The sequence below is a fragment of the Toxorhynchites rutilus genome, chromosome 3, assembly GCF_029784135.1.
Source record: "Toxorhynchites rutilus septentrionalis strain SRP chromosome 3, ASM2978413v1, whole genome shotgun sequence".
Lineage (NCBI taxonomy): Eukaryota > Metazoa > Arthropoda > Insecta > Diptera > Culicidae > Toxorhynchites > Toxorhynchites rutilus.
Window position 1 is genome coordinate 260,574,361 of NC_073746.1, and position 14,267 is coordinate 260,588,627.

The window sequence follows — 14,267 nt, forward strand, 5'->3', positions numbered from 1 at the left end:
AACTTCTACAAAAGTGAATCGATTTTTATTTTTCGAAAACGAAAACAAAGCTTATTTTAAGATATTTTCGATTTGAAGCCCTGTTTTTGATAACGCGTTTTAAACGGCGAACAAAATTCTTCATGCTCAACTCTAACATTACGACTTCGATGCTGTTGAAAATACGAGTTATTTCTTCATTAAGTTCCTCCAAATTTCGTGGCTTATTAACGGTTAGCAACGGCCCTTGATGTATCCCCAGAGGAAGTAATCGACAACAAGAAATGTTGAAATTCTTACCATAAGAGGACAAAGTTTCATTAAGACTTCGGTTGCTCGAGTAATACGATTTCACTAAAAATACACGTTCTTGTAAATTGCACATCTTGACACTAAAAACCATCCGATCAAACTGAACGAGTAGTCGAATATAATCGTCCCGAAGTGGGGAATGCAGTGTTACCATCGACAGAGCGAAAAAAAATATATCAGAAGCTATTCGATTTTTCTGCGTGAGCGTTAAATCTGAAAGACCCTGTATAATCTATCACAATGTTGTTACGTATACAGGATGGTTATCTTCTTTCCATAGAGCAAACAAACTACTGCTAAAGTTCTCATTTTAGTCTGATTTGTGCTGTCTTTATTTGGAACTCGCATTGACGACATTGAGTTTTTTGTTCCGATATTTTGAGCGAAAATGATAATGGACTTTCAGGTGGAATAAGCACATTTGGAATAAAAAATATGTATTTAAATCAACTTTTTTGTATCGAATAAGTATAAAATGTAACACATTTTTTGTAAGTATTTCACGTATTCAAATAACATCACGTAATAATTTTCATTAAAATTCCAATAATTTAGCACTGATAGAGAGTAAATGGCTGCAGAGCCATGGTTGTCGTATTAGTCGTGTCGTAATAGCAGGTATACTCAATACAGTAACTTTTAGAAATGTAAAACTATCACACTACAAATTTTATAGAATGTCAATGACAGATGTGCCAACCTACAAAAAAATGAAAAATAAAAAATCGAGGGGTTGTATCCGAGACACGAATTCTTTCGGAAATATTGAGAGCCCGCAATTTCAACGTCGTAGCGCTGCAGGAGGTGTGCTGGAAAGGTTCGATGGTGCGATCGTTCCATGGTGGATATACCATCTATCTGAGCTGCGGCAACACACACGAGCTAGGTACAGCTTTCATCGTGATGGGGGAGATGCAAAAACGGGTGATTGGTTGGCCGATCATTGAGAGAATGTGCATATTGAGGATGAGAGGCCACTTCTTCAATATCAGCATTATCAACGTCCACAGCCCCCATCTAGCTAGCACCGATGACGATAAAGAAGAATTCTACGCGCAGCTAGAGCGTGAATACGATCGCTGCCCAAAACACGACATCAAAATCGTCATCGGTGATTTGAACGCTCAGGTCGGCCAGGAGGAGGAATTCAGACCGGTAATTGGTAGGTTCAGCGCCCATCAGCGAACCAAAACGGCCTAAGACTTATCGACTTCGCTGCCTCCAAGAACATGGCCATACGTAGCACCTTCTTCCAGCACAGCCTCCAATACCGTTACACCTGGAGATCACCACAGTAAACAGAAACACAAATTGACCACGTTTTGATCGACGGTCGGCACTTCTTGGATATCATCGACGTCAGAACCTATCGTGGCGCTAACATCGATTCAGACCACTACCTGGTGATGGTCAAACTGCGTTCTAAACTGTCAGTCGTCAATAACATAAGACACCAGCGCTCACCACGGTACCACCTACGACGACTACAGGAGCCGATCGTTGCTGCAACATATTCGAAGCGTCTTGAAGCTGCGTTACCGGGGGTAGACGAACTGGAAGCTGTTCCCCTCGATGAATGCTGGAAATCCTTAAAATCAGCAATTAGCAGCACAGCAGAGACCGTCATCGGGTATGAACAACGAGGATAACGGAACGAATGGTTTGACGACGAGTGCCGAGCGCTCCTGAACGAGAAGGATGCAGCACGCGCAGCCATGCTGCAACGAGCGACTCGACAGAACGTGGGACGATACAGACTGAAACGAAGGCAGCAAACACATCTCTTTCGGGAAAAAAAGCGCCGCCTGGAAGAGAAAGAGTGTGAGGAGATGGAGCTGCTTTATCGTTCTTGAGAATCGCGGAAGTTCTTCAAGAAACTAAACGCCTCGCACAAAGGCTTTGTGCCGCGGGCCGAAATGTGCAGAAACAAGGAAGGAGGCATATTGACGAACGAACGCGAGGTGATCGAAAGGTGGAGGCAGCACTACGATGAACACCTGAAAGGCGCGCAGACAGGAGACCTAGACGGCGTTGAGGAGGACTACACCGGTGCAATGAACAACGACGACGTACCACCCCCGATGATGGGTGAAGTTAAGGAGGCCATTAATCAGCTCAAGAACCACAGAGCAGCTGGTAAGGATGGCCTCGTAGCGGAGCTCTTCAAGGGAGGGCCGAGAAAACTTGTAGAGTGTATGCACCGGTTGATAGTCAGGATCTGGGACACAGAACAGCTACCGGAGGAGTGGAAGGACGGGGTAATCTGCCCCATCTATAAAAAAAGCGACAAGTTGGATTGTGGGAACTATCGTGCCATCACAATCCTGAATGGTGCCTACAAAATTTTGTCTCAGATCCTCTTCCGCCGCCTATCGCCAATAGTAAGTAGATTTGTGGGAAGTTATCAGGCCGGATTCATGCCCGGTTACTCGACGACGGACCAGATTTTTACACTGCGGCAGATCCTCCAAAAGTGCCGCGAGTATCAGGTCCCTACACACTACATCTTCGTCGACTTCAAGGCCGCATATGATACAATCGACCGACGACAGCTATGGAGGATCATGGACGAACACGGCTTTCCCCGAAAGCTGACAAGACTGATTCAGGCAACGATGAACGGTGTGCGGTGCAGTGTGCGGATCTCAGGTGAGCTGTCGGAATCATTTGAGACTCACAGGGGACTTCGACAAGGCGATGGAATCTCCTGTCTGCTCTTCAACGTGGCGCTGGAAGGTGTTATGCGGAGAGCGGGCTTCAACATGCGGGGCACGATTTTCAACAAGTCTAGTCAGTTTATCTACTTCGCCGACGACGTGGACATAATCGGAAGAACACATGCGACGGTAGCCGACTTGTATACCCGACTGAAACACGAAGCAGGGCTGATTGGGCTTGGGATCAATGCGTCTAAGACTAAATACATGCTAGCAGGAGGGACTGATCGCAACAGAGTTCTTCTTGGTAGTAGTGTTGTGATCGACGGCGACGAGCTCGAGGTGATAGAGGAATTTGTCTACCTTGGCTCGTTGATAACAACTGACAACAACAACAGCCGTAAAATTCGAAGACGCATTGTCAATGGAAGTCGAGCCTATGGGCTCCGCAAATCCTTGAGGTCCAACAAACTCCGACCCCGTACGAAGTGTACCATGTACAAATCCCTAACACGACCGGTTGTTCTCTATGGGCACGAAGCATGGACGATGTTTGAAGAGGACTCACAAGCGCTTGGAGTTTTCGAACGCCGAGTGCTCAGAACAATATACGGTGGTGTACAGGAAAGCGGAGTATGGAGAAGGAGAATGAACCACGAACTGGCGCAACTCTACGGCGAACCCAGCATTCAGAAAGTCGCCAAGGCTGGACGAGTGCGATGGGCAGGGCATGTTGCAAGATTGCCGGACAGCAGCCCTGCAAAGATGGTGTTCGCATCGAATCCGGTAGGAACAAGAAGGAGAGGAGCCCAGCGAGCGAGGTGGTTGGACCAGGTGGAGCAGGACTTGGCAAGAATCGGTGCAGCCGGGAGTTGGAGAACTGCAGCCATGGATCGGGATTATTGGCGAAAAATTGTGAAGAAGATCTAATCTCTCAATGGGATGTAGTATGATTATAAATAAAAATAAATAAATAAAAAATCCGAGACACGACCGCTTAGGACGTAGGACTAGGCAATCTTTTTTTTTTAAATTTGTTGGTTTATCATTTCGGATATTATTTGCGAATACGTCGAACTTTCATAAATAACTCTTTAGTAAAAAGTTCCGGGGACCCTGAAAAGGTTTAATGGCTTGCGTGGTTTTGTAGAATCATTTCGAGAAGCAACGATTCTTTCTTGCCTTTGCGAGAACAATACACTAATTGGTCATATGTCGCAATTTGTTTCTTTATATCAATGCACGCATTGCACTGAGTATCTAACGAGAAGCGTCTTTCGTGTATCGCCATTTAACAAGCATCAAACACGCGTCTAACAGATGCACACAGTTGCAGCGATAAAAATGAAACATCTCGAGAATGACCGTTTATTAAAAATCGTCTCTCGACTCTTTGTCAAAACCGTCAGCAAAGCTAGGAGCTTGTTGCGTCAGAACAGGGCCTATGCGCACGAGAGCAAATACGAATGGCAACTAAAAATATCGGAGGTATGCTATTCACATGTTCAGGAAATGAACAAGTTATAAGTTTCGTTCAACGAAAACAAGCAACACACTCAAAGCCAAACACTGATGGCTAGAAGCGACCTATAATCATTTTCACTCTTCTATTTTTTCGCCTGATTTGCCATGGCTCGGATGGTTGTGTTAATTGCAATACCAAATGCACTTCAAGTGAAATATTCGCTAGCGTTCACAACTCGAGGGGAAACACAAAACGAGCAGAATAAGCGATCTTTGTTATTTCGGACACGGATTCTGAGAATTTTCCTCAGAGGAGATGCAATACTTATTCGCCAGCGACAGCTTACTTACTATGCAAGGGTGAAGTTTATTCCGTAAATATTCTCTTTTCGCTATCCCCGTTCGTTGTTTTTATTCTAGCAGCTGCATAAGTTGCCCGTTATTGACAGCTCTGTTCGAGAAAGCACACAAATGGACAGAACAAATGTATGGGGGAATGGAAATGCTACCAATTCTCATCAATTTCAACCACACACAGACTATGGAATTGTTATGTATAGTGTATAAAAAAAATCTTAGAAAATTTCCGATTCGATTGATATGCAAATCGTTAAAATCCGTTCGCAGCAAAAATAGTTATTAATGTTAACTTTATTTCATAAAAACGTGACGTGATTTTCGGGCTAGGTTGCATCGAAAACCTATAAAGTCCAAACGAAAATCAAAATGACAGATCCAAGCAAGCAGTGAATATGAGCAAATGAACTTTTGTTCATCAATATGTTTTGATGTTTATTTTTCCACCCAATGTCATTTTCATCTTGATTATTCAGAATGCCAGAACAGAATTTCATTTTAGCCAAATGAATATCAGCTTTTGTTTACTTTTAACCAGAGGTAGCTGTGTGCGGCTGGTTTTTATGTAGGTCGGATTGTACTGATGCTTAAGTCCTTCCAAATCAACGCAGGCAACAAGAAGATTATGATATGTTGTAATCCATTTGACCATCGAGTCTAGGAGCAATTGTTATTCAATTGCAATACGGTGTTTAGGGATCGTTCGCGATGCCGTTGTTACCGTCTCCCCAAACAAAATCCTGCGCGATTTCGTTTCGTTTCATCGAGCTCTGGCGTTTTTGTTCTCTAAATGATCCAGCCTGACTAATTTTATTTTATTTTTGAATTTTGGCTCAAAATCAATGCCAGAACCAATATCGTTTCGAATGTGAGAAACATCAATTTGTTGTTTTTGATATTCAAAGTTTAAATAACAGCGAAGATATTATCCCCACTTAATGCCACATTCATTCATTATAGCAAATTTGTTCATGCATCAGCGATATGAACAAAATGAACTCGTTTGTTATTGTCATCAATATAATGAGGGCAATGTGTTTCGAGCTGAAAAAAAAGTCATTTACACTGAAATAAAATCATATTCGTTACTAGTGAATATTTGTTGATATTCTAAGACACTATTCGGGATACCGAAAATGAACCAACGCCAAGCCTCACAATCACAACAGGCCACTCACAGTTGATTCATTCAGTTTCGTTCGTTCTCTTATTCGTTCTGCTCTGCGTTCATGAAATGTGAGCAAGAGGAAATATCCCTAGTTTTTTCATTGATGGACATTAATATACCAGTTTATTCAATATCAACACCGTTCTCGAACGGTATGAAATTCGTTGAGGAAGATAAGGAATTAGTGAAAATTCATGACAGTGACAACAAATTAGGATAGCGTTGCGGAGTGTGATGGAGTCGACAATGTAAGCCGAGGAAGAGGCGTTTTTAAATTGTTCAAGCAACAAGGTTTTTGTCTCAGTCGAACACTTAATTTTTTACTCAGTAAATGTTCAATAAATTTAGCTTTTGGAATTAAGTGTTAGAAATTTTATTCCAATAGGTATAACAGTTCGACTGAAAAGTTCATAAGGTTGACGTCTAGATGGCGCCTCTTGCAAAAATCTACTTGAATATCACAAAGCACCATCCTTCAATGGATACGTTTCAAAATTTTACAGCAATCGGACGATTGGTACTTTTTTTTACTTTTTTTTGGAACTTTTGTTATTGTGAAAAAAAGGAAATATACGAATTTCGTGTATTGATGAAGCATTGCTTTTTGTATCTGCTGAAGCAGAGTCCGGATAACCTTTATCAAGCCATACTTTGGTTTGCACTGTATTTTTTCCATCAATCCATCATCACCATCAGTGGGCTCTTAAGAAAAAAAAAATATGTGCATCAAAAATATATTTCAAAACATAATTTTTGAGTAATTTGTGAAGCACTGATTATACCTGCTAAGTGATTTGAAGTGATAATTACAGTAACTCCGGTGAGTTTATGGTTTTTAATTCTATGTGCATTTGTGGATGAGATAATATTACTTCGAGGATTATAATTTGACCAATTAGAAAGTCGAACATTTGTTCACGTAGTCGCAAAGCACGGGGTTTGCGATTCGCCAATATGTCACTCCGTTGCTGACCATCACACCAAAGCAAATGAATAGCTTTAGGAACACGTGAACGTGTGTTGCGAATAAGTGCAGCGCACCGCAGAAGGAACGAGTAGCACACTTCTAAAACAATATACTTTTTTCCAACGAACAATCCGGTCACAATCCAACACTTTCTATAGATTTATTCAGAAATTGCCTTCAGTTCACGCAGCGAATTCGTTTTTATGTTTTTATGTTTTTATGTGGGACCCGTGAAGCGATAATTTGAGTTTCGAAAATAGGAAAAAGTCACACTCATGTCTCTTCGTAAGTAATTATGCGTTGGATGGATGTGGGATCAGAATTTGATCGTTCAAGCATGTCTTCAGCCACTTGATTGCGATGAAACTTCTGAGGAAAATTGAGCTCTTTTGGCACTGGTCGTGCTTCGACTTTTCTCATGACAAAAACATCAACCAAAATATAAGGAACGGTCTCGTGAGAGATATTCAATTCACGGGCTAGCTCTCTCATACTTGAATGACTATTTCGTAACACTATTCCTTTAATTTTTTCGATGTTCTCATCAGTTGAAGAGGTGGATGATCATCCTTGACGTGGCAAACGTTCAACTCTTCTCGGACGTCTTTGAAAGCCTTATATCATTCATACACTTGTGTTTCCAACATAGTTGACTCACCAATTGTATTTTGCATGCTGCGTTTCGGCGCAAGAAATTTTGTTTGGAACATAAAATTTCACACATCTTTGACCAAAAGACTTATCCATATCAAAAATGGTCGAACAAAAAAAAAACAACTTGTTCTTGATGATGCTTCAACCAAACTAAATGACAGATCGCGCTTGAAAGTGACATTAAGACACTCGCAGTAGAACCAACTAGAAAAAAACTGAAAAATGTTCAGTGGGAGGTTTAAAATTACGAATCCCTGGTATATATTTGATAGAATGTATGGCCAAATAAGGCGAAAGGTTTAACATATTCAGAAAGTTCAGTCGAAAAAAATATCTACAAATGACAGCGTCATTACAAAGTATGCATACAAAAATGGCGATGTGATGCCTGTGACATCATTTCAGTTATGCCAAAAGCAAAATAAAATTGTTAGCCTCTGCCGTTTTCCTATTGTAATAACAAAAGAACGCGCGGAGCAAAAACATCTACCCAACGATTTATATGAAAAAGCGATGTTCCCGGTGACATCATCAAAATGAATTTACTGCCACGAAATAACTCCAGACAGTTGTTGGGCATCTGGGAAATTATCCACCTCCCCTAGTCATGCATTGTCTGACAGAGAAAGCTTACACATCCAATTTCCTGTTTCTAAGCTTATACTGTAAGTTTATACCACGTAAGCCTCAAAAGAGATAGTAGCTTCATTTTAATATTAATTGAAATAGCCGTGCAGCTTGTCTAAGTAGATGATTCCTTGGAAAATTAATATGCAATCCTGCCAAGAATAATCAAGGCGAGTAACGAACAAAATTGTAACGCACAGCGATGAACAAGGAATTCATCAGTTCAGCTTGGTTGGGTCTGTTTCCGTAGCGTGATACTGCTCGACAACTCGTAATCTTAGAAGTTCTGCAAACTCGAAACTGGGACAAATTCTGAATTTTTACCATTCTACCCCTCGACCAAGTGTATCAAGTTTAACAAGTTTAACATTCCCGCTGCAACCAAACCGGTACCAACAAGTGTGCTGAAATTCCACAGTATGCACACAAATTTCCATTAAATTTTATGGTTGCGCTAGAAACTACAGCTTACCTTTCCCTCCAAACCACGGCTGGTAAAGATTCACTGACAATTGATGAAAATTTCATTAGCTTTCGGTATGGCGTGGCAACCGCTCGACGGAGTTAAAGTTGTAGCAAATAAGTACCGAACAGGTAGGACCCTGACAGCAGCTTTTCTCGCTCATTGGTGCTGTTAAGAAGTTGGGGATATGTTGAATAAAAAATTCCCGCTTATAAGCGCTAAAAGGTTAGCGGATAAATAGGCGTAACGAAACTAGGTTAATTTTTCAGAACTAAAGTGTTGCTGGAATGATTCTAACTAACTAACTAATTAACTGTTTCTTTGACTTCGACTGAGGTGCATCATTTCGTGATTCTGTCGTGATGCACATGAGGTGGATAAATACCACAACATATGTCCATCGTATAATATAGTATGCCTAACATCTAGAAATGTTCATTTGATCCATCGCAAGAGTTAATTCCAAAACCGTTACGAAATAGAATAAAACAATGAGTTCAAAAAACTGTGAAATGCACATTGAGAAAGTAGGACACTCACAATACATTCTGAAAAGTATAGCAATAGAAACCGTACACGTACACGAACTCAATAGTACACGTTAAAAAAAGATAGATTTGCTATAGTGATCAGAATCCGACCGATTGCACAGAAATAAATAACGGAAAATTTAAAAGTATAGTATTTGTTAAACGGAAAAATGATCCTAATAAGTTCTATGTCGTGCCCCCTTGGCCAAGTGGCTAGAATCTCACATTATCATGCCGGGTTTTGAGTTCAATTCCCGTTATGGCCATTCAAGAAGAAGAAGAAGTTCTATATAACCAAAAATTAATATGTTTAGAGTTGTGAGTTGGTGAATAAAATTATAGGAAACGAAATTGGAAAAACGTATCATTGCATTGATTGAAGAATTTGAAAGGTCGGTATCCAGTAGGAAAGGAAGGAATTTCAATTCGGCAAGTTACACACAACGTATGATCAAAGTGTACATTCCAGTGCTAAAGGTGCATCTTTGGAGCGTTTTGGAGGTAGTACTCAACCCACGAACCGGAATCTCCCAACATAGTTTAATTTTGTAAATTAGTTACGAGCACAAAAAAAAAAAGTGGTAGAATTTGTACAGCGTTGTATCGTATACATATTTAGGTAAATCCTTATCCGGCGATTCATGCGGTGCATGAATAAACCCGTGTGGAAGGTTTTAGTCTCAAATTAAGTAATACCAAGAATCCGTCAAAATGATAGCTGATAAATGACTTAACTTACCTGTCAATTAACTGAAGGACCAGAACAGACATACACGCACATACACATACACAGTAGCAGACACATTATATATTCAGTTGAGCGACAAGCATAGGTAGACAGTGGAAAAAGCTAAATAGTATGACTTCGGTTTACTGACCAACGCACCGAAAACGCGTCCGTCAGGTGCAGAATGACAATACGAACTAATTTATTCTATATGTGCATTCTATCGCAATGGAAGCATAACCCAAAGAAAACAATTAAAAACTGAGACTTTCAAAAAGGTGGATTCCATAAAACTAGATATCGATGACGATTTCGGCGAAGTGGCAGGTACATTAATAGGTTAAAATATGATGAATTCAAACAAAACGAATAGAGTGGGAGAAAAGTGCTAAAAGAGAACGAATGAGTTATAGTTACAATATCAATTCTTGTACAACCACATTGAATATGAGACTTCTGATAAGTGTTTTTGAATAATCGACAGGCAGCAATTAATTGATACTCTCGAATAGTTTTTGTTTGTTTTAAGAGTTGTACACCGTGTCCAACATATTCTCATACAAATCAAAATTAGATCTATTACACATCAATAATCCACATTCCACATAACACAATTTATGTATGACCACCAAGGTTGCCGTATTTACTGAATAATCTGTATTTATACAGGTTTTTTAGACTTTTTGAAACCAAGAATGTGTAGATGCAGATGACAGATTTTTTGGTTTTCATACAAATTTACAGATTTTTCAAAATAACGATCCAATATTAGTTATGGCTTGATCTCAATAATATTTTTTCCGAACTCACCAATTTTGTTCAAATACAGGGTCTTTCAGATTGAACGCTCACGCAAAAAAGTTGAATAGCTCCTTATAATTTTTTTTTCGCTCCGTCGATGGTAACACTGCTTTCCCCACTTCGGGGCGATAATATTCGGCTACTCGTTCAGTCTGATGGTAATCGGATGGCTTTTAGTGTCAAGATGTACAATTTACAAGAACGTGTATTTTTAGTGAAATCGTATTACCGTTCTGAATCATATTTCGGACACTTTGCTCTAATATCTTGAAATGCTTAATGCACTGATGATAGAACTATCAAAATAATATCATAATTGCTTCTTTAGAGTAATGTCTTGGTTTCACTATCATTTCACATGAGAACTACATTTGAATTATAACATGATCGGCAGAAATCCTACAACACTACTCATTATCGTTTGTGTTTGACGTTTCCTTAGCGTGAGCACATAGAATTTACCCGTTCATAAATATTTGAATTTCTCCCGTGTTTCATAAGTTCTCATCATCGTTAACAGTTTACTGTGATTGCTTGGTAAGTTTTCGCAGTTGACTATAAAATATAATAAACGACCTTACACTAGTTTTCGTCCGAAAAATTACAAAATAAAGTGTCCGAAATTTTAATTCAATCTATCTGAAATTTGATTCAGTGTCCGAAGTTTGATTCTTACTCGCTTCATTTGAAAAGCATTTTTTTCGATGATTTTTTTTATGTTTTCAATCAAATGGGTACCAAAGTAGAAAGCTTAAAAGCATATTGAACTAATTTGTTAAAAATATCAACCTAATAATACCTGTGCATAAAGTTTAGATCTGTTTTCTGCATCATATGCCTTAAGCGTCCGAAATATGATTCAGAACGGTACTCGAGCAACCGCAGCCTTAATGAAACTTTGTTCTCTTATGGTAAGAATTTCAACATTTCTCGTCGTCGATTACCTCGTCTGGGGGTACGTGAAGGATCGTTACTATGTTAATAAGCCACAAAATTTGGAGGAACTTCCGCACCGGAGGAAGAAATCCGCACCGCGGATCATCAATCGGTGTTCTACTGTATCACAAAAATAATTAGTTATGCGTCTTCCGCCTTTCATCTTTCTGTTCGAACATACAAAACAACGTTCTTTACATCTTAACAGTGCCGCAATACATGGAGTTTTCAATTAACCCTTTCCTCAAGCACGGAAGACAACTTTTGTTTAAACTGAGTACCGTTATATGTTATCCATGGTAGTATTGTTTTGGTTCGAGACTAAGTTCACAAGACATTGAAATTCGTTTAAAAAAAGTGTGAACTGATACATTATTGCATAAATTATAATATTAGGTAGGGGAAACTATTTTTAATAGGACTCGGATTGTCCGATTTGGGTCTAATGTGCACCATTTTGTTGTAAAATTCGTTGCCATTTGTTGTTTCATAATGTCGCTATCATAGAAGTATTCTCGCGTAACTTTTGAAAAGGTCCTATGTAACAAATGTAAACAAATCGAGTTAATGGATGCACGCTATTAGTTTTCAATCATTGAATGTATTACAACAACAATCGTTCACGTATCTATCTTCTTCATCTTTTTATCGCCGATACAAAAAATATCCAATGTACAGATTCGGATTTTAAGCGCCCGGTTGTTACTTCGGACACTTCTTTCCTCCGACGCCCGAAACACCCGAAGTAACAAATCAGTCAAAACAATACGAAGTCGTACTTCGGTCGTTTCGAGTTTTTGTTTCTTACAGGTGTTGTTACGGATTTCAGTGCAATTCGACGAGTGATAACAATAATAATCTGCCTTTAGAATGAAATGCTGTTATTTGGATTGTTGTTTAGTAGTTAGTTTCAAATTCTTATCGTGCAACGTAATATGTCCAATGTGTAAATGCGGGTAGTCCAAACGTCCAATGTAACATTTTTCGCTCCTAGTCTTCAACTTTAATCTCAAATCACGGAACAACAGTTACGATTGGTTTTTCAGAGTTATTCTTGACTGCTAGTGGTGAAAGTAGCGATAAAGATCGAAAGCTTTTAATTTTTTTTTTTTTTTTTTTTTTTTTTTTTTTTAATTCGCGGAATAATGGCTGGCTCTTCAACTTCGTTTTTCTGGAGTTGACGAAAATGTTACATTGGACCTTTTCAAAAGTTACGCGAGTATTGGTCTTTATTGAGCTTGAGCTTGAGCTTGGGTAGACTGTCCAATTCGTAGTTGCTCTCCGTGATTGACCTGAACCAACCAAATTGCACAAAGAACACACAGAATGACGCTTGGGACTAGCAAATCATTCCCGTTGTGCAGTTTTCGGTTTCGATGCCGGCCACGTCCCTACAGTCACCAGGGGGGGAAGGGAAAGATTGTTAGTATGATATTCGCCGCCCGAAGGCCAGAAGGGTCGCCTCTATAGCGTGGTTCTCTAGCGTTTATCATGGAAGGGATAGTTGTTTGTGGGAATAGTTAAGAAAAAACAGGATTCACTGCGGTAAGTGATGTTGTTCTAAAACGTGAACTCTCAACTATTCGATGAAATAAGTTTTGAAGAAAATATACATTCTTATCGGACCGGCCATGCATTTCGTTATTCATCGTGCGTAGTACACATATATTTTTCCTGACCTGAGAAGGTCATAAAAAACCTCCTTAGAAAACTCTTGATCTATATATTTTTATACAATCGCGGAGACCAAAGTTATTTCTGGCAACCTGAGAATATCGCCAAGAAAACCTTTTAGTATTCCTTTAATCGACAATATATCCTTAACCTGGTGCTCCCGTGGCCGAGTGGTTAGCGTCAAACCTAACATGCCGGGGGTTCGGGTTCGATTCTCGTTCTGGTCGGGGAAATTTTTCTTCAAAGAAATTTCCTCTGACTTGCACTGTGGTCACGCGTATTCTAGAGCTTGCCACTCAGAATGCATTCAAGGCGTGCTATTTGGCATAGAAATCTCAACTAAGTACTAATGAAAATGACGCAAGTAATACTACGTTGAGACGGCGGAGTTCCTCTAGGAACGTTAGTGCCATATAAGAAGAAGAAGATCCTTAACCTGAGAAGGTCACCGAGGAAATTCTTTTAAACTCGCTAAAACTGACTATGCATTTCGATGTTCGTCACTTGTATTATCTTTCAAAATATTATTCAATCGCGACGACCGAGGTTATTTTTTAAACCCAAGAATGTCTCCGAGACACTGCTTCAACAAGAAGAAATTCCTTTTAAATATTTAAAAAGAAAACTAAATCCTAAGAATGTCACAAATAAAATTCTTTCAGAATCTGTCGAACCGATGATTTATTTTGCTATCCATCACATGTATTACATTTTACATTTTACATGTTAACATATTTTTCAATCACCACAATTAAGGTTTTTTTGGGCACCCTGAGAAGATCGGCATAAAATTCTTTAGCGTTTTTCGAATCAAGGATATATTTTTAACCTGAGAAGGTCATCGAGGAATCCTCTTTAAGAGTGGCCAATCGATAGTATATTTTGATATCCATTACTTGTATTATGTTTGAACATATTTTCCAATAACGACGGTAAAGTTTATCTTTGGGC

At 39.4% G+C, this 14,267-nt stretch overlaps 2 protein-coding genes across 8 annotated transcripts in view; both read left to right on the plus strand.

Annotated features, from left to right (window-relative positions):
• The window catches only part of LOC129773136 (uncharacterized), a 245,130-nt gene that overhangs the window by 199,141 nt on the left and 31,722 nt on the right, over positions 1 to 14,267 (plus strand). The gene's annotated exons all lie outside the window — the stretch shown is intronic.
• Positions 1 to 14,267, plus strand: part of LOC129773126 (fructose-bisphosphate aldolase-like) — a 609,238-nt gene that overhangs the window by 113,362 nt on the left and 481,609 nt on the right. The window lies entirely within an intron of this gene.